Source organism: Engystomops pustulosus, chromosome 6 (assembly GCF_040894005.1).
Source record: "Engystomops pustulosus chromosome 6, aEngPut4.maternal, whole genome shotgun sequence".
NCBI classification, from domain to species: domain Eukaryota; kingdom Metazoa; phylum Chordata; class Amphibia; order Anura; family Leptodactylidae; genus Engystomops; species Engystomops pustulosus.
The window spans coordinates 27,231,990-27,252,381 of NC_092416.1; the positions used below are offsets into that span (position 1 = coordinate 27,231,990).

The 20,392-nt window shown below is 41.0% G+C and overlaps 1 long non-coding RNA gene across 4 annotated transcripts in view; it reads left to right on the forward strand.

Moving 5' to 3' along the window:
- LOC140134722 (uncharacterized) overlaps nucleotides 1-20,392 on the forward strand; it is a 250,925-nt gene that overhangs the window by 92,528 nt on the left and 138,005 nt on the right. Inside the window, exon 5 of one of the 4 annotated variants that reach the window (XR_011856388.1) lies at nucleotides 7,229-7,497. The exons of the other annotated variants lie outside the window; for them this stretch is intronic. This is a non-coding gene — a long non-coding RNA (uncharacterized lncRNA). Of the gene's footprint in view, nucleotides 1-7,228; nucleotides 7,498-20,392 lie in introns of those variants that run through there. 4 annotated transcript variants of the gene reach the window in all.

Consider the following 20,392-nt stretch of genomic DNA (forward strand, 5'->3'; position numbering starts at 1 on the left):
CAGCTTCATCTCCTATCCCAGGTCTCTATGGGATCGCTCCACCTTCTTGTGCTCCTCATTCCAGTATCTTAATGGGGTGTAGAAGACATGAGACTACAGGAAAACAACTCATATTCCATGTGCCACATATTTAGGAATATAATACCCACATATAGGTTAATTTCTACATCTGTATGGGGATTTAGGGGGTGCATTAAATCTATGAAATATGTCTTGTTGCTAATTGGATATACAAAAACGAATGATGGCTCTAAGACTGACTTCAGCTGTCAATTTTGGAGCATCTTATGTGTAAATAGATCTGTCAGTAATGTTATAAAGGATTGGGGGTGTTGGACTACAACATGCCTGATCCTTTAATCTCACAGGTGTCTGCAGTGGTTTACACCCTTCTCCACTAATAACACATGCAAACTTGGCTAAACAAGTGTGCATGTGCATAGGTGGTGTCAGGAGGAATGGGTATCCTTCAAGCGGTTGTACAAAGTTATCTTCAACCCACAGGATTATAAGATGATCTGTGAGGATCTGAATACTGGGACCCCCACTGATCACAAAAACAGGACCTCTGGAGAAGGTTTCACTAATGTGTGGAGTGGCATGCCAACCATGTTCTGCCACTCTATTCAACAGTATGTCGGTAATTGTACCGGCAGTAGCGCTGTGCTCAGCAATATTCGACACTCCCATACTTTTGAATGGAGCGTTAAAGGGAACCTGTCAACACATTTGCACATATACAGCCAGTGACAGGTTCCTGTATAGGATAATAACTAACTGACCCCCTTCTATTAGCTAAAAATTGTTTTGCGTACATCCACATAAATCACCTTTTATCTTATATTACCTGGCATCAGATGGGGGCGTGCTGAGATGGCCCCTCCCATCAACTCACCCCCATGCCTTATGCCTCCGTAATACTCACAGTTCATGTCATGTGACCAAGGTGGCATCATCTCAGGTCCTTTAGCCTCTTAATAATAGCAAACGGTACCCCATGTATGCATCTATGCTACCACATGAAGTTACAGCAGCCTCCATGGACTTCTACTCCTCTCCATCCTCCATGGAGGCTTCTGTGATTTCATATAATTACATACATGGTGTACAGTTTGCTATTCTTAGAAGGCTAAAGGACTTGCAATGATGTCACCAGTCACATGTCATAAATGCAACACAAGGCACCGTGTAAAAAAAATGACACAATATTTCCCATAAGCTTTATATGTCTGTAGTTGAATATTAGCAGACAGTCTCTAAGTACAAGGAGGCAGAGCAGGGATTTGAAGAGACACAGAGCTGTCAGTCAGAATAATGGGGCGTGGCTCACTGCCAGCCTGAGAGAGAGAAGAGTCACAGATCCCAGAGATGAGTCACAAAAGCTAATCTGGATATCAGAAAAATGGCTGTAATTAAGGTACAGAGCCTCACTGGCAGCTAATTTTAGGAGATATGGGGAGGACTTCTAACCCTTTATCAGTAGACATTGTTAGTCTCATGACAGGTCCTCTTTAAGACCCATTCTTGCCCTGCCATTCCACCTATTAGTAAGGATGGAGTCCTAGAAGTTCCATTCTCGTGATCAGTGGGGGTCCCAGCAGTAACTGAATTGGGGAATATAAGTTATTTTCTTTGTGTCAGAAGAAGTCTGCAGAATGTATGAATACTAAAGATCGTTAAGTGATAGCAATATTGGGGCACTTGTGCAGCGGGATACATCAAGAGGCCGGGTCTTGCGCAGCATTTATCACTACGCCAGGCAGTTGGCTGTGGAAAGTCGCCGGCTACAGCGAGTGCTCAGGCGTCGGGACAATAACGCCCGCGCCGCCCCACTCCCTTCTGGCCACGCCCTTTTCTCAGCCAGCCACGCCCCCTTTCTTCATGCCTCATTGGCATGAAGGTGGTGGATTGGGCTAAAGAATAGCAAGTTCTAGCAATAAGCTATCATTTGCGATTATTTGAGGGCTTTTACGGCACTAATGTGGTGCAGAGGCCCTGATAACTATGCCCCATTGTGTGTTATGACATGGTACCTCAGGAAAGTGACTGCAGCGATGTCACCCCACCTCAGCCTTCACACTGGGTGACATAAATGCTTTGTCCCATGATTATGGCCTCCCATCTGACTGATGTATCTCTTGTTATACATTCTCAGCAAGGAGCTGCGGGCAGCGTTACTCTGAATAACATAGCTACATCTAGAATTTCATGTTCCAGATTCACATACATTACGCTATTAATACCAATCCCCTTCAGAAGTGACTTTTAAGTGCTGAATTATGAGTGTGTTACACTAATTCCCATGTACCCTCCATGGAAGAACAGAATAGCAGTAATATCAGACCTGCTACAGAACTTACCGTTACTGTGATACCTGGCTCCATGCAAGATACAAGATGGACAGAATCGTGTAGGTTCTTACTCTCCCCCTATGTCTACCCTGTATATGTAACATATATATCAGAGGCATATGTTCCTTAGTGCAGATGTTGGCATAGATGCTCTTCATGGTTGCCAGCTGCATCACGACCATGTAGTGCTGGGTTGTTAGGAACTTGGGCATCAAATACTTTCTGCAACTAGAATCCAATAGTGTTGGATATTTTTGTGACTGTTACATTGTAGACACAAAATTGCATGTCACAGTGTTATTAGCTGTGTAGTCCTAGTCTGTGGGTTATTGTAGATATTCCCAATCTGAGGAATTGCAAGTAGTGTCAAACGGTCCGTCATCCATCTGTGTCTCTCAAGTCTTTTGCTCCCTGCATGGCTTGAATAAAAGGAGTTGCAGTCTTGGTGAGTGCATGGGATTTCTTTCCCCTTTTTGAGATTGTACATATTACTGTTGGTGTTGGGAGAGTGGGTAATTACTGTATCCCTTATGGTTAATAAATGGGTGAATATCAGGATATAGCACTCAAGTGTTATACCTCTCAGGCTCTAGTGTTCCATAGCTATAGCTTTCTATTTTGTTCCTGCACTTATCATAGTGATAAACACAGGGAGAATATAGAGAGAACTGTGCAGCAAAGAAAGTCAAGGCCCACACTGTCTTATCATTGAAGAGAGCCTGTCAAATAAACTAACTAAACATAAGCATAAACTGCGATTATGCAGTGGTACAACTATCCCTATATTGTTCCACTCCATGCCTGAGTCATCCGACTCATTCCCCACTCCCACTGGAATGAGGGAGGCGCTGGCTGTGTGACTTGCTGAAGAGAATTCCTGAGATAGGGGGGAATGAGCAGCTGACTGAACTTCAGCGAGTCAGCTCTGTCCTTCCTAGGGAGGGGCGAATGATGTAACAGACCTGAGTTTACTTGGGTGAAGAAAAAGCACATTCCTTGCCAATTGTAAAGCTGAGGTGCGGCTGAGCTAGAAGAACATGAATGTGCATAGATAGTGAGTCAACTTTACGAACAAACTGGGGAGCTTTAGAGATGTGAGGAGGAACAATATAGGGATAGTTGTACTGCTGTATAATAGATATATGTTTAGTTAGTGTGATGAAAATAGAGATTCACAAACCCTCATTATTCTTCTGGGTGAACACAGATTCTTATGTATTTAGCATATAAAACTTATTTTTCCTTTGTTTAGATGACAACTACCACTTATAATAAGACATGTTTGCTATATTTCACATTGCAGTGACTACACTGTCGCCCTGAGTCCATCACAGAAAGATTGAGGTGGAAAATAACTTGTTGTCTTATTTGTGCCTATAAATTGTAGACGTCCTCTCCCGGCTGCCGCCATGGCCCATCAAATCTAATCTAGCAGGGGTCAGGCACACCTGAGGAACACTTAACCCGGACCTGACACTGCGGCTTCTTAACATGCTGTTTTCCATTTCTAATGTCGACGGCCACTGTCGGCTCATCATCTGTTGTATCGGTGCCAGAGTCTGCGGCTTGTGAGACGTAATGAGAGCTGAATGCACAGCCGGGTAAAGATTAGCCGAGCGGAGCGCAGGTTTACATGTCACATACGCAATATTTTATCAAAATGTGGAGAAGTCACATGATTGTGATTGAGATGTGTTACTATTTCTGCAGATCAGTTATCACTGGTGTAGATATTGGGATACAGGAGCAGAAAAATAGTTCACACAGTGAGAATTTTTTTAGTTTTGCAACAATCCATTTTGCTAAAGGTGAATTAAGCCTTTTAGAGGCCAAAGATACAAGGATGTAGCTCCATCAGACATATAGGGGCACATATACTTACCCGTCTGGAGGAGTTCACCAAAAGTGCATTATTCGACGATCATGCCCTGTGCCGCTATTCACTAATATCGTTCGCCCGATATCCTGCATGTGTCGCTTCCCCGCTCAGGTCCGACAGAGTTCACCTTCTTCTTCCTGGTGCATGTAAGTGCTTGGGCTTGCGACACGATTTGAAAGTTAAATCCCGCGCTCAGTCCGAATCAGGGGGTTCACCCAACAGCAAGCCCCCTGATTTCTGTCGCATGAAAGCCGGTGCCGCTGCACCACAATCCGATCGCGTGCGACAGAATCCCCTGCTAAATACCTGTGACAGAGGTGCAAAACCCGAAAACGGCAGAAAATCCGATGAAAGTGCGGCCGCGGACCCTTAGTAAGTGAGCCCCATATTGCAATATTTGGTGACAAAATGTTTGTCTAAGGCTCATTTCACACTACCGTTCCTTTCCGTAAAAAAAATGGAAAGAACGGAGCTTTAACGTATCAATTAAAAATCCTATTGAAATAACCGTAAATTTTTTGTCATCCATTATGGTCCGTTTGGCATTCTTCAAACGGAGGAAATGCAGTCTCTGTTATTTTTTTCCGTTAAAAAAAAAAAAAAAGGGTAAGGGATATCAGCCTAAACGGAACATAACGGATGACACAATATTTACATTCATGTGAATGGGATTTTTAATTGGTACATCAAACCTCCATTCTTTACTTTTTTAATGGAGTCAAGTAACGGTAGTGTGAGCTTGCACTCATCAAAAATGCAACTTTCCATTCTCTACTTCTTGAATAACATATTGGCTGCAAGCAAGTAAATCAAAATTTACCGTAGCTTAATTTTTACACTTTTGACACAATTGAAAATCTACAAATTGGTTGCAATAGTAAATACTAAAAAAAGTATCAAAAAATCTTTGTATCGCCTTGCAAGTGTCAGATACATTTTGCAATATGTTAGCAATTGTTTGAATTTTCCTAATGTGCCACTGATGTTTGTGCAATGTAATGTCTGTACTGGATCTGTGTAACGAAAATGGAAAATTGGTGAAGCGGTTGATAAAAAATTATCTGATACAAGATACATTTTGCATCAAATGTGGTGGACCTGCGCTGATATGTATATGGGAACAAACTTTGCCAGTCCTGACCTGTAGACCAGATAGAGCGAACAACTTTGCCAGCTCCTATCTCCCCCGGAACTACGGCTGAGTCGGGTCTATGGTCCAATGTGCCCATAGTGACATATGGGTCGGAAATACCCGAAAAGTGTAGGATTGATATGCTTTTAGTGCCATAGTGAGAAGCCATAATAAATCTGGGTCAGAGTAACTAAATGTCTGTGCTATGTCATGCACTCGTCTTTCTTCTCTCCATAAGTGCTAATAGATTGCGTATACGATGCTATATATTCTGCAGAATGAACACAGCATCTAGGACATATATGACGTATATAGGATACATTGTTCATACATGGTAACACACATGGCAGAGAAGCTGTGACATGTTCACCTCCGCACTCACTCCCTATAGAAAATCGGACACAATGTCAGGATCTGTAGACAGAAATCAAATTGGGAAACCATGTACTTCTAGTTATACGGAGAAAATGGAACATAACTACAGTTCCAGATGAAAATGTACCAGATTCCTGGGCTCGCGCCTTAGGACATGTACACCACCAAAAACAGGACTTGTGGAGCCATATTAGACATGCTCGCTGCCTCCTAAACACGGACAAGATGTAGACAATGCTGGTGTCTGCTGTTAGGAATAGAAGTGCTGTGCCTAGGGAAGGGATTGGAAGCAGAGGTGAATGTCGATTCAACAATTTCTGCACTAGTAGATTAGTTTCTCATAGTTTATGATCTCTCTGCGCAGTGACTTTCTGCTGACCCTGTGCTTATATGTAGTCGCCATCCTGAACAAGCAGAGCCGCAGTGTAAAGCAAAAGGGTGAGACAGAACAGGGTCATAAAGATGGAAGCCAGGCATAATTTATATGAATGACCACTCTTAAGATGCAGGGGTCTGGCCAACACTTAGAAACATCTATGAGTAGCCACCAGTATCAATAGAATAGAACCAGAAGAACAGCTCCATTCTCTATATAGTGGCCAAGCTGTACTAGTGCACCTCAGTTTCCATTTATCTGAGCTGCAGTTATTCAGAAAACCGAACTTCCGCTGATTTGGGGGGAAGAGGGGGCTAAATCTTAACCAGCTCCAATGCATAGGTTATGAATATCATGAAATTGGCAATCCTGTTTTATCGATACACCAATCTGCATAACTTTGTAAGGCTTTGTAAGTACTTATTAAGAGTTAAGTCTGTGTTCTTCAGACTTCAGAGCTGAAATCGCAATTCTGCTTTTGACTGAGCGCAGGAATTGCGATTTATATGAATGACCACTCTTAAGATGTGAGCGCAGGATTAACTTTCAAATTGTGTCGCAAGGTCAAGCACTTACATGCACCAGGAAGAAGAAGGTGAACTCCAACGGACCTGAGCGGGGAAGTGACACATAGTGCAAGCTGAACTCCTTTAAAACACAATGCAATGCTATATTCCTTCTGTCCTGTGCAGACACTAATCTAGCTGGAAAACTGGAAGATTTCAGCTCTGAAGTCTCTGTGCATTATTATTTTTGTATATAGAAATATTCTACAGCCCAATTCTCCCAAGTGCTTAGTCGAAGGACTATAAAGCACAGGGCAAAAACAGATTACTTCTGCAAGAGCCAAGAATTCTGGGAGATTTCAGCTCTGAAGTATTATTATTTGTTATATATAGGAATATTCTAAAGCCCATTGAGCAGTAATAGACACTTCCTTGGATCTAGTGATTTACGTAAACCTTGTTATCAGTTTGGACAACGCTGCATTGTTCGTCATCTGGGATGGTCACAGTTTCCAGATATAGTGATGAAGTTTCTTGCGGATCTGCGCAGGATTCAGGGAATATCAGGACACTTTCATAATTCCTATACAAAACCTCTTTTAATTTCAGATTTGGATGCGTCCCTATGACTGTACATGTGAGGCGTGCGAGAGGAGCGGAGACACTTCAGAGCTCTGCAGTCTTTTCCTTTCATCTCCTTCCAACAAATGTTTATCAAGAACTTGCAAGTTTGTCCTTGATTTATGGTCCGGCCCTGTCACATTTAACACAAATCATATCATGTCTGTTCTACTATCAGATCTCTATTATTATATAGGGAGGAAAATACACATCTCGTAACACCAGTACTAGTAGTAATGAACTGTGACTACATAGAGGCACTGGGGCAGATTTTGGGACTAATCCTGGATAACATGTAGACATTTATGTAGATTTCTGATCTCTTCCAATTGCAGCTTCATTGACGTGAATGGAACTTATCAGCAATGTTGATACTGGATGGAACCTAAACTTTGCCTAACTTTAGGACACCTATGGGTTGGGTGAATTTCCACCTGTCATATTTCAGTAGTTTTGACATAGCAAACAGTGTTAGGTATTGTCCAGGGATATAACTACAGTGATAGCCGCCATAGCAGCCTCTATGGGGCCCGCAGTGTCAGAGGGCCCTGGTTACCGACCTGACACACTAAAGAATAGAGGATGTGCACCATTATATACATGTTATGCTGCACATTTTACAAATAATTACAACCAATGGAGAGTGTGGGGACAGCAGAAGGACAGGACTAGGCTCTCATCTCTAATTCATACCGTGTACTTCCCCAATAGGGTGAGCAGCCACTGGGACAGATCTGTGTAAGTGTATAAATCTACAACAGAGCATAAATGTGTGCACATAAGTGTATAATAGTATTTGTATACAAATGTGCAGTTTTTCTCTGGGGGTAGGGGGCCCCATTCAGAATTCTCCTACGGGGCTCTGCCTCTCCTCGTTACGCCCCTGGTATTGTCCCTGAGGATCTGTGTAATCATATATTTGTGTGTAGTGTTAGTAGCAGCAGGACTGTGTTATATGGTTTGACATCCCAGGATTGTAGTACTGCGGAAGTGTCCTCACACTGCTTTGCTCTGAGTTCTTTGCACTAAGCAGCTTCCCAGCCCTTCCCCTCTATTCTAAGTGACCACTGTACTATCTATTTTAGATAAAATTATAGTAGGGGACATGGAACCAAACAGGAAAGTGAAGGCCATTCACTACTAAATTCCAAACTTTGTTTTTTTTCTAAATGTGCTAAATTTACACCATTCAAAAGAAGCAAATGTGTAATTGAAGCCATAAGGCCTGTGCCTATAGACACCGGAGCCCCAGGACAGCAGCAGTGTAAACCAGACCGTACACTTCCCATAAAGCAATCTACAGCCTGGAAACACAGCGTCCTCCAGAGCCGCCAGCAAGGACGGGATTCTGAGATGTTTCATTATATACAAGGAGCTGATGTCACTTACTGGATAGAAGATTTGTCCCAGTGACTGTGAGATCCTCGGATTAATTCTCCTATTGTAGCCATTCTCCGGATTTTAGTTTGTGCAAAGAAACTTGTATGTTTCAAATTTTACATTTCTTGGCAAACTTGGCCACTTGGGCACATTTATTATTTGTGTCTCAACGTCCGTTTTTTTTGTGTGTGGCCCGTGCATTGTACGTTTTTTTTACATTGTGATTTTATATTGTGACGCCCTGGCAGAAAGTGTCTGAAATGACTCTCCACATACATGTAGGTGTTATAGCACTTGGCAGACTTGCTTTTTGTGGGTCTAAGGGTGTGACACAAATTGCGCCAAAAACCTAGAAGTACAGGAAAGTGTCACCCAAATTGCGAGACTAAATTCATACAAAGTCATGAGTGTCGGAAAAAGAGGAAATTTGTGGCGCCAACAAATAGGTTTCAGGAGGAGCACTAGACAAAAAAAAACAGCCCATGCCAAAAAACAGGCACAAACGGCATAATATACGTGCCCCCAAGTGATCAAGTGCCTGGAAATTCACCAGGTTATCTGTGTAACTTGTAAACTTCACTTGTATACTCTCTCTCTCTATATATATATATATTCAAATCTACTATTTGTTTCTTATATTACATACTTTAAATATACTTTATGAAACAGAATATCCTGCAGATAGGTTTTGTATTTTTAATGTATTTTTCCTCATTGTAGAAAACTGTGACCAAAACTCTAATTACATTATATGTATATACACTCAGTCCCTGGGTTACGGACAAGATAGGTTCTGTAGGTTTGTTCTTAAATTGAATTTGTATGTAATTCGGCATATATCTAGATATTCTTTTGTCCGCTGAACAATGAAGATAAAGGATTCGGTGAATAAGTAAAAAACAGGAGTAAAAGATTCAGAAAAAATAAATACACAGTGGGAAACGTATTATCTAGGGATGTTAAAGTTTGTAGACCGCAACAATGTTATAACAGTCTGAGGAATCTCCTGCATCTATAAGGTTGTCCGGAGATGTTTCTCCATTATCGATTCCTCTACCTTTCTACAGTGAGATTGCAACATTTTTGGAACAGTTTAGAAAATAATTTAGCTACATGTAAAAGCTGGAGTCGGTGGCAACATGTTGCAAAATGTTTGTGTAGAGGTAAACATCTTACATAATAGAACAAATAAAATGATATGTACAGCATTTATCATGTATTAATATATTGTTTTGGAAAGCAAAGTTTGATTTTTCAAAATTTCCTTGAAAGTTTTTTTGACACTTTTTCTCCTCAATTTTATATCAAGAAAATGTACAGAATGTAGAATAATGAATAAATGAAACAGACAATGGGCAGATGTAGCATCTCCTGTGACCTTGTGCGGGGCAGGAGGGATTATGGCAGGGATTGGGAAATTGGTTTCTCATTTCTGTAAAATTTATGCATAAAAGAATGAACATTGAGGGAAGTAAAGTTAATTATCTGTGATAAAAATGGGCTCAGATTTGGAAATCACAGGCACAGAATATAACAAGTGAACCCAGAAAATGTGATTGTTTTTGCCATTTGTCTCAGGTCCAACCTATAAACCAGAGCCTTCATCACAAACTTGTTAGTCATATGGATAATACTAATAATCTTTATTTCTATAGCTTTATAAATCATAGGAGACATATACAAATATAATATCACATTACAGTGTATAAACAGTCATATGGAACAATAGGAGTGAGGGCCAATAGATTTACTTTCTCCCACTGAACTTTTGATAAATCTGGAAGAAATACATTCATATTTTTGACGTGAATCTAAGTTGATAATTCTAAGTACCATAGTACTGGGCAACATGAGATACATAGTTATCCTACATGCAGCACTTAATAGAAGTGATTAATTACATCTATTAATGGTGAATATTGCCATGTCATCTGGGTTGCTGTAATTGAGTAAATTAAACCATGGATGTCTATGTGAAGACACAAAGTGCAGGGAGATAGGAGGCTTCCATGACGTTCGGACCCTTAGTAAATGTGCCCTAATGTATCTGTTACTGGAATCATTGTATGCCAGTCAATGGGGCACATTTACTAAGGTCCGAGTCACTCTTTTTCGTCGGGCTTCCCGAAAATCACCGGTTTGCGCTGAATTGCCCCGGGTTTTTGGCGCACACGATCGGATTGTGGCGCATGCGACGGAAATTGGGGGTGTGGCCGTCCGAAAAGTCAACGATTTTGGAAAAACTGCGGTATTTTTTTAAAAAAAAATGACGCTTGACACGCGCTTATATGCGCCGGAAGACCCGAATCCTCGCCGGAGAACGTGCCGCTGGATCGCGACAGGACCCGGTTAAGTAAATGACCCCCATTGTATCGTCTTCTTGTCTTTCATTAGATTTTAATCACCTTTAAATGTAAAATTGTGAGTTGACAATATCATGTATTTTTGGGATTAAGGGACACATTTTTATATGTTATCCTTAAAAAATGACTGGAGGGAACAAGGTACCAAGTTTATCTTAAGTATTTAGCCCTGCAGTTAAGCTGTAGTACTCCATATAGCCAACAGGGGGTGGAATGACTAGATTTATAATGGTAATAATGGGTGTTTGAAATACGTAATTAAAGACTTGGCTTCTTGTCAGTAATTAAAGGAGCCGCTTGTGGCATTTGAGGTCTTCATTTTTTGGTATAGCTACAGCCGCATGAGACCTTGCTTAGAAGTTATAGCATGTGTATGGTGATTCCCTGACTCTCCATATGATGATGCTGGAGACTGTTATTTTATAATGCTCAGTCCTGCAGGAGATTGGTCATTGCCCACATTATGTAAGCAGATCACTACCCTAAAAAACAAGCATGCACTTGCATAGGGTGAGGTGCAGTGATACATTATGGAACAGTATCCATTTTTGTATTGTATCTTTTCTTCTATTTATGACTTTGGAGTCACTTTAACTAAAAGATTCCAATTCTATGGAAAACCATAGAATAGAATCTAAAAAAAACATGATCTCTCAATTGGCTCCAGTCCCATTGGACCTGTAGTACTAATACATTTGACCACTGAGTCAATAACTAAATGGATGAACCTAGCCCAGGGACAATGACCATGATGTCAGCAGCTCCAGTACGTAGGTTTTATCAATACTTGTAAGTAAGTTGTATTATTAGTGATTAGCTTGCGTCTTGTATTGATCAATCCGCTCTGTTCCATCGACTTGCTCAGATACATTGTTGCATCGCTCACTTGTGACGTCTGAGTGTAGACCGGTGGCCGTTCACGTCTTGTAAATACTTTCTGATATAGGAAAAGACATAAAAAGAAAAGTCTGGAGACGCCTGAACCCCCCAGGCTCTGCTTCCTTTGTGAGGGTCTCCTGCAGTGTTCAGCTCCATATTTACTACAGCAATGTACAAACAGCAGGGGAAAGAGATTTACACCGAGCTCTCCGCATGCTATTGCTCCTCAGCGTTTATTGCCTCCGACAAATGAATTTGTTACTTTTTAGCATTTTTATATACGGCCATTTCCATCTCTTGAACTCCGTTCCCAGGCGGCTTTTTGTAGAGATTTCCTGAAATTCAGAAAAGTCCAAATACCTTTGTATGAATGTGGTAGGAGGTGACGTGGGAGTATTTGTGTCCTGTCGGGGAGGCAGGTAATCTGCTGGATGATTAGTAGCTGACCGGATTAGAGCGCCATTGTCTGTCTGTCGTAATGTCCAGGTGTACAGAGATACAGTTACAGACACAGACAGGGGGTGGGTTATACCGGAGGCGGGCAGCCGAGTGGACCAGCCCCGGGCCAGAGGAAGGAGAATGGGGCCAGATGAAAATACATGAATGAAATAGGGCAAAAAATATATACATAAGTAATTTTTTTGTAATATGTATCACTTTTATTACACGGGGAAAAACTATTATCTAGTTACATAAAGCACTGGCTTATTACAAAGCGCTGCGCACTGTGTAACAGGAGAGGACAAAGTCATCATACACTCCTTGTGCTTAGCTCATAGGTTTTCATAACTCTGTACTCCTGTTGTCATTTTAGGGTTTATATTGCAGATTTGAGTCTTTAGTATAATTTTAAAGGAAATCTACCATCAAAAGCAAGCATAGATAAACCAGGAGCACTTAGTTATAGATGCAGGCACTGTGACTGTGGTAATCTCCTTATATTTGTTATCCATGGCCTCCTTCCTTCTTAAATAAACTTTTAAAATTATACTTATGAGCCAGGAGGACTCTGGGGGCATTACCAGAGCCCCTCAATGCTGCAGATGCACAGGCTGTCACAATGGGCCCAACATGTCTTGCCCTTCCCCTGCTCTCTCCCCCTTACCTCTGCCTGAGGGGCTCCGGAAACACTCACCAGAGCCTCTCAGGTTCATAAGAATAATTATAAAAGTTGATTTTAGAAGGAAGGAGGCCATGGATAAAAAATATAAGAAGATGACCACAGTCACGGTGCCAGGACCTATGAGTAATGTCCCTGGTTTATCATGATGGGTTTTGATGGATTTCCTTTAAGAACAGTGTGATTTTAGTTTTTTTGGGACTAACCTAGGAGAAATTTTCAGAGTCAGTTCTATAAGTTCTATCCTTGTTCCATCATGAGGTGACCATCACACCCCATTGCTGTTACCTATTTGTAACTTCCCATTGTAGTTACCCATTCTTCATATACAGGCGGTCCCCTACTTAAAGACACCCAACTTACAGACAACTGCTAGTTAATAACAGGCCCCTCTGCCCACTGTGATCTCTGGATGCTTCACTTTAGTCTCAGGCAGCAATGATCAGCTGTAAGGTGTCTGTACTAAAGTTTTATTAATAATCCTTGTTCCAATTAAAGCTAAATAATGTGAAAATCCAATTGTCACTGTACCTCCAGACAAATTTTTTTTTGGCCCCAATTATAAAATATACAGTTCCGACTCACATACAAATTCAACTTAAGAACAAACCTATGAAACCGATCTTGTACGTATCTCTATCTTGCTTTTATACATGTCCAGTTGCATCATTAAACCTTACTATAAATCCGATGGGATCACTTAGATACATTAGATGCCTCGGTGATACATTTCCACTATGGAACATCCTTTTCAATTTGCAACATTTATTCCATAGATAAAAAACAAAACCTGGAGTAGATCTGCATTAGTTGATTTAAAAACCAGACGTATAGATTGCCATGTGATATAGGTGCCACCCTTGTGCCAGCAGCTTGTGGATACATGACTCTACCTCTTAGCTGTAGATTTTGGCACTGCCCATTACATGGTGTAACTCCACCGCTATGTAATCATAAATGCCAGGAGGAGCAGCTCGTTCCTCGTATCACTACGTCTCCTCGCGGCAGAGGACATCAGTAATGAGTGTATTGTGGAGCGTGAAACCCACAACACCTGTAATAACTTGTACACCTCCACATCCACAGCCCATTCAAGGAAAGGGAACCTCTGTGTCACTCCTTCTGGTACAAAACATGTTTGTCTTCTTGTAAAGTCATTATCTCACCTGCAAGAAGAATCTGTTTAGCTGTAACCAGGAAGAATAACTGCAGACAAGTCCATTCCTGAGATAATCCTCCGCTGCCTGGACTGCACCCATAATAATCAGTGTAGGTGACCAAAGGTGCTACAGCGCCGTCACTTACACTACTCACAAATAGTTTAGGAAATTTGGATTTTGGGTGAAATTCTTGGAAAAAAACAACAAAAAAGTTCAGGCTGCGGTGATATTATATGGTGACTGTAACGGCATTAAAGGGTGCGGTCACATGTGGCATTTGCACAATGGCTCAGTGGTTGGCACTACAGCCTTGCAGCACTGGGGACCTGGGTTCAAGTCCCATCTAGGTCAGCATCTGCATAGAGTTTGTATGGGTGTGCGTGGGTTTCCTCCCACACTCCAAAACATATTGGTAGGTTGTTTAAATTGTGAGCCCCATGGGGACAGGGACTGATCTGGCAAGCTCTGTGCAGCGCTGCGTAATATGTGTGCGCTATATAAATAAAGGAATTATTATTATTTGCATTGCATTTAGGGGGCAGTGCTTGTCCCCAATCGCATCTGTGTTTCCGGTGAAATGAACGCGGTCAGCATTTTGCATTGTGTACATGCGGTGGCGATTTTCTCATCTCAAACTATTTATTGAAACAAAAGCCACCACCAGTGCTACGTGAAGCCCCACAGACATGTCACAGTCTCCATAACTTGTCCTGTCAGTTACAGCTCCACAACGACATCTCCTGCAGTTCACAAGTCACTAGTTGTCTTCTCCCACTCTTCATGAAGGGGCAGCCCTCGGGTCATTGAGGTTCTGGGGTACAGAGTGATGAGCTTTACATGGTGCCTCATCTGTTACTAGAGGTTCTTAGTGGGATTCAGATCAGGATAAATTGCAAGACCTCCATGTGAGGTTCCCAGTCTCCAACAACAGTTTCCCAATGATATGACCTCCATGAGCTCAAGTATTGTCCTCCATGAAGATGATAGTAAGGTGTTGATGTTGAGGCACACTGACTGAATTACAGATGTTTTACCAGTAGTATGGGCTGTTACTGGACCATTCATAGAGTATAGGACAGTTCTGTCCTGACTAGACACCACCAGGTGGCAACACAGATGTGCAGCCATTATTTCCATGAGTCATCTAGTATTAATGAGCAGCACTGATATTACTAGTACCTCATCCAGTGTAGATGCTCCCTGGCCCATGTAAGACTGTATCACCCGTGCCTGGTGGTGCGATCAGGTACCTTACAGGTCCTTCAGACCAGGATCATTTAACCAGTTTTGAATGGTCTGATGTGACATTTGGTGCCTCTCATCTCCCTTATATGTGCCTGGAGTTGTTTAATATCATCATCTGGTTCCAAAGAACATTGTTAACAATGGATTTATCATCCTTGTAGGATTTGGCCAAAGGATGCCAACTTCTCTGTCTTTCTGTGATTCCTCCAGGCTCTGTATTTCTGGTACAACCTGCTGATGTCTCTCTGTGACTCTTCCAGTCTCTGTATCTCTGGTACAACCTGCTGATGTCTCTCTGTGACTCTTCCAGTCTCTGTATCTCTGGTACAACCTGCTGATGCCTCTCTGTGACTCTTGCAGTCTCTGTATCTCTGGTACAACCTGCTGATGTCTCTCTGTGACTCTTCCAGTCTCTGTATCTCTGGTACAACCTGCTGATGTCTCTCTGTGACTCCTCCAGTCTCTGTATCTCTGGTACAACCTGCTGATGTCTCTCTGTGACTCTTCCAGTCTCCGTATCTCTGGTACAACCTGCTGATGTCTCTCTGTGACTCTTCCAGTCTCTGTATCTCTGGTACAACCTGCTGATGTCTCTCTGTGACTCTTCCAGTCTCTGTATCTCTGGTACAACCTGCTGATGTCTGTTTGTGACTCTTCCAGTCTCTGTATCTCTGGTACAACCTGCTGATGTCTGTTTGTGACTCTTCCAGTCTCTGTCTCTCTGTGACTCTTCCAGTCTCTGTATCTCTGGTACAACCTGCTGATGTCTCTCTGTGACTCTTCCAGTCTCTGTATCTCTGGTACAACCTGCTGATGTCTCTCTGTGACTCTTCCAGTCTCTGTATCTCTGGTACAACCTGCTGATGTCTCTCTGTGACTCTTCCCGTCTCTGTATCTCTGATACAACCTGCTGATGTCTCTCTGTGACTCTCCCAGTCTCTGTATCTCTGGTACAACCTGCTGATGTCTCTCTGTGACTCTCCCAGTCTCTGTATCTCTGGTACAACCTGCTGATGTCTCTCTGTGACTCTCCCAGTCTCTGTATCTCTGGTACAACCTGCTGATGTCTCTCTGTGACTCTTCCAGTCTCTGTATCTCTGGTACAACCTGCTGATGTCTCTCTGTGACTCTTCCAGTCTCTGTATCTCTGGTACAACCTGCTGATGTCTCTCTGTAACTCTCAAAGCACGGGGACCATCTGAAAACATCCTGCATGAAGCTGAAGCCTCACAATTGCGAGATACTGTGGATCAATTGTTATGTGTCGTCTTGGTCTTCCGATGTCAAAATGTGAATGATGACCGATTCATGGATAAAACTCCTGTTGTGAATTTTGCCTTTAAGCTCAGAAAGTTGTGCAGAAAGTAATGAATTGATCAGCTGGACACGTGTATCAAGAGTTTAAAGAAGATAATGGATTATGATATATTTTTTTTTTCCATGTAAAACTTTTTTGAGTCCTGTAAATCTTCTGGCACCATGGGATTTGTCACTTTGTCAAGAAAATTGGTTGACAATCCCATTGGCGGCCATATTGATGACATCACACACCACTTTTTATAACCAGACTGACTCCTATGTGACAAGAGAAGACTCTGCCTGCAGGTCAGGGCTCCGTCATTTTATAGTGTGAATAAGACAGCAATAAAAGTCCAGGTCACAGCCACAAACTTCTCTACTGTGGTAAAAAGCCCAGAGGTTACAGATGACTGACTGTGAAGTCATTACACCCAGAGACTGGGCAGGGACCCTGAACCGAAACCTCACTATGACAAACGTCTGACCTTGTGTCACTTTAATTTTCTGTGTGGCAGCAGAGAGACAGACTGTAAGCTCTGCAGGGCAAGACCCACTGTGCCTGTCCTGGGAGGTGTGAATAGAGGGCTGTTATGGTCCCCTACAAGGACCTTATTATAAACCTTCCTGCACAAAGCTCTGACACTGAGATACATGGGTGGAAAGTTATAGTAACTATTCAGGACCCGGCAATCTACAGATACAACAATGGGACATTAGATTGTTTCATAGATTTCATTCTATCTACTATCTAAAGTATATATCATCTATCTATTTACAGTATCTAACTATATATCTATCCATTTATCTAATATCTATGTAACTATATATCTATATCTAACTATCTAAAGTATATATCATCTATCTATATCTATCCATCTACTTATCTATTTAATATGTAGTATCAATCTATCTATCTTGTATCAATCTGTCTATGCGTCTATCTATCTATCTATCTATCTATCTATCTATCTATCTATCTATCTATCTATCTATATCTATCAAATATCATCTATCTTTCTATATATCTATCTGTCTATATTAGATATAAATATCTATCTAAATGCTATCTATGTATGTATCTATCTATATCTATCTATGTATCTACATATCTATCTATCTCTATCTATGTATCTATCTATGTATCTACGTATCTATGTATCTATCTATATCTATCTATATCTATCTATGAATCTATGTATCTACCTATGTATCTATGTATCTATCTCCTATCTATCTATGTATCTATCTATGTATCTATCTATCTATCTATCTATCTATATCTATCTATCTATCTATGAATCTATGTATCTATCTATCTATCTATCTCATATCTATCTATCTATCTATCTATCTATCTATCTATCTCATATCTATCTATCTATCTATCTCATATCTATCTATCTATCTATCTATCTATCTATCTATATCTATCTATATCTATCTATGAATCTATGTATCTATGTATCTATCTATCTATCTCATATCTATCTATCTATCTATCTATCTATCTATCTATATATCCCCATACCTTCAGGCGCAATTTAAAGGACAGTTCCCATTTCAGCAAATTCATGTTATTGTTTGTATTCTAAAAAGTTATACAATTTTCCAATATACTTTCTGTATCAATTCCTCACGGTTTTCTAGATCTCTGCTTGCTGTCATTCTATACAAAGCTTCCATGTTTCCTTCCAGTGGAGAGAAATCTGACCATGGTCACACAGGTGCACGGCTCGTTATGTCACAGAAAGTTAATTAGAGAAGTGTGTTATTACGAGCCGCTCACCTGTGTGACCATCGTCAGGTTTCTATCCACTGGAAGTAAACATAGAATCTTTCCATAGAGTGACAGCAAGCAGAGAGATCTAGAAAACTGTGAGGAATTGATACAGAACGTATATTGGAAAATTGTATAACTTTTTAGAATACAAACAATTACATTAACTTGTTGAACTGGTAACTGCCCTTTAAGTGCAAAGACATAACAACAGAAGGAACAGTCACAAAAACATCCACAAAGAACAGTGATACATTTGCCCCTTTATCTTTTATATGTATGTATCTATCTGCAGTATATAGCTACAGTATCTTTTTATCTATATATCTATCTGCTGGTAGCTACACTACTCCACAAAGACTCATAGCAAAGAATATTTGCATCAACTATGAGATTCTTTTACTATCAATTGTTCTATTTTGTGCTTTTTGTCAACAAAACTTTGTAGTGGAGGGTCAGATTATCTATCCTCAGCCAGAGCCATTCCCTACTCGGCAGAACAATAAGACATTGACATACACCTCTCACATCTCTGCCTTGTGACACAGCAGCATACAGACACTGTACCAGCCAGTCCATGGATGTAATGTATGGGATACAGCATGAAGGCAGCACATGTGTACTTATACAATCACTGACTGCTCTAGTGATGCTGGTATTATATCCTGCATACATCTGACCGTGTTCCTTGATTCTCATGAATTACAGGTCTCTATGACACCAGATCTGGGACAATACTGTCACCTGGTGGACAGAGGGGGTTCTGTTGTCTCATGGAAATTTCATACAAGCTTCCCCCTGACCACCAGGGATGTGTCTAATAACTATCAACCACCTCACTGCCATAAACCACTGGTGGTGTTCTTATTTATACACTCATTACCCTATATCACAGGTAGCAGTGTTCTTATTAATCCGCTCATTACCCCATATCACAGGTAGCAGTGTTCTTATTAATCCGCTCATTACCCCATATCACAGGAAGCAGTGTTCTTATTAATCCGCTCATTACCCCATATCACAGGTAGCAGTGTTCTTATTAACTCACCATTACCCTATATTACAGATAGCAGTGTTCTTATTAACTCACCCATTACCCTATATTACAAATAGCAGTGTTCTTATTTTCAACCCCATTACTATATATCACTGGTAGCAGTGATCTTAATAGCTAATCCATTGCCTCTATCACAGGTAGCAGTGTTCTTATTTACCCACCCATTACCTCTATCACAGGTAGCAGTCTTCTTATTAACCCACCCATTACCCTGTATTAGAGGTAGCAGTGTTTTTATTAATCCACCCATTACCTTCATCACAGGTAGCAGTGTTATTATTAACCAACCCATTACCTCTATCACAGGTAGCAGTGATCTTACTAACCCACCTATTACCCTATATTAGAGGTAGCAGTGTTTTTTTTATTAATCCACCCATTACCTCCATCACAGGTAGCAGTGTTCTTTAACCCAAAAACCCATGTATTGATCACAAAAGTTCCAACATGCCAATTTAACCTGAGAAATTGTATTTTTATTAAGATATTGAGAAAAAAAACACAAATTAAAAACCATAGTGGAGCTCAAACTTTGCATTTGTTGTACAGGCAGGGTTACGTACAAGATTCTGTAGGTTTGTTTTAAGTTGAATTTGTATGTAAGTCGGAACTGTATATTTTACAATTGTAGCCCAAGCCAAATTTTTTGGGTCTTTGTGACAATTGGATTTTAAAAATGTTGTATTGTCATAAGAACCAGGATTAACACTAAAGCTTCATTGCAGACACCTGTGATAACTGTTATAGCTGTTTATTATAGCCTAAGGCTAAAGTACAGTAAATTACCAACATCTAGAGGTCCGTTTGTAACTAGGGGTCGTATGTAAGTCGGGTGTTCTTAAGTAGGGGACCGCTTGTACTTCACAACAATT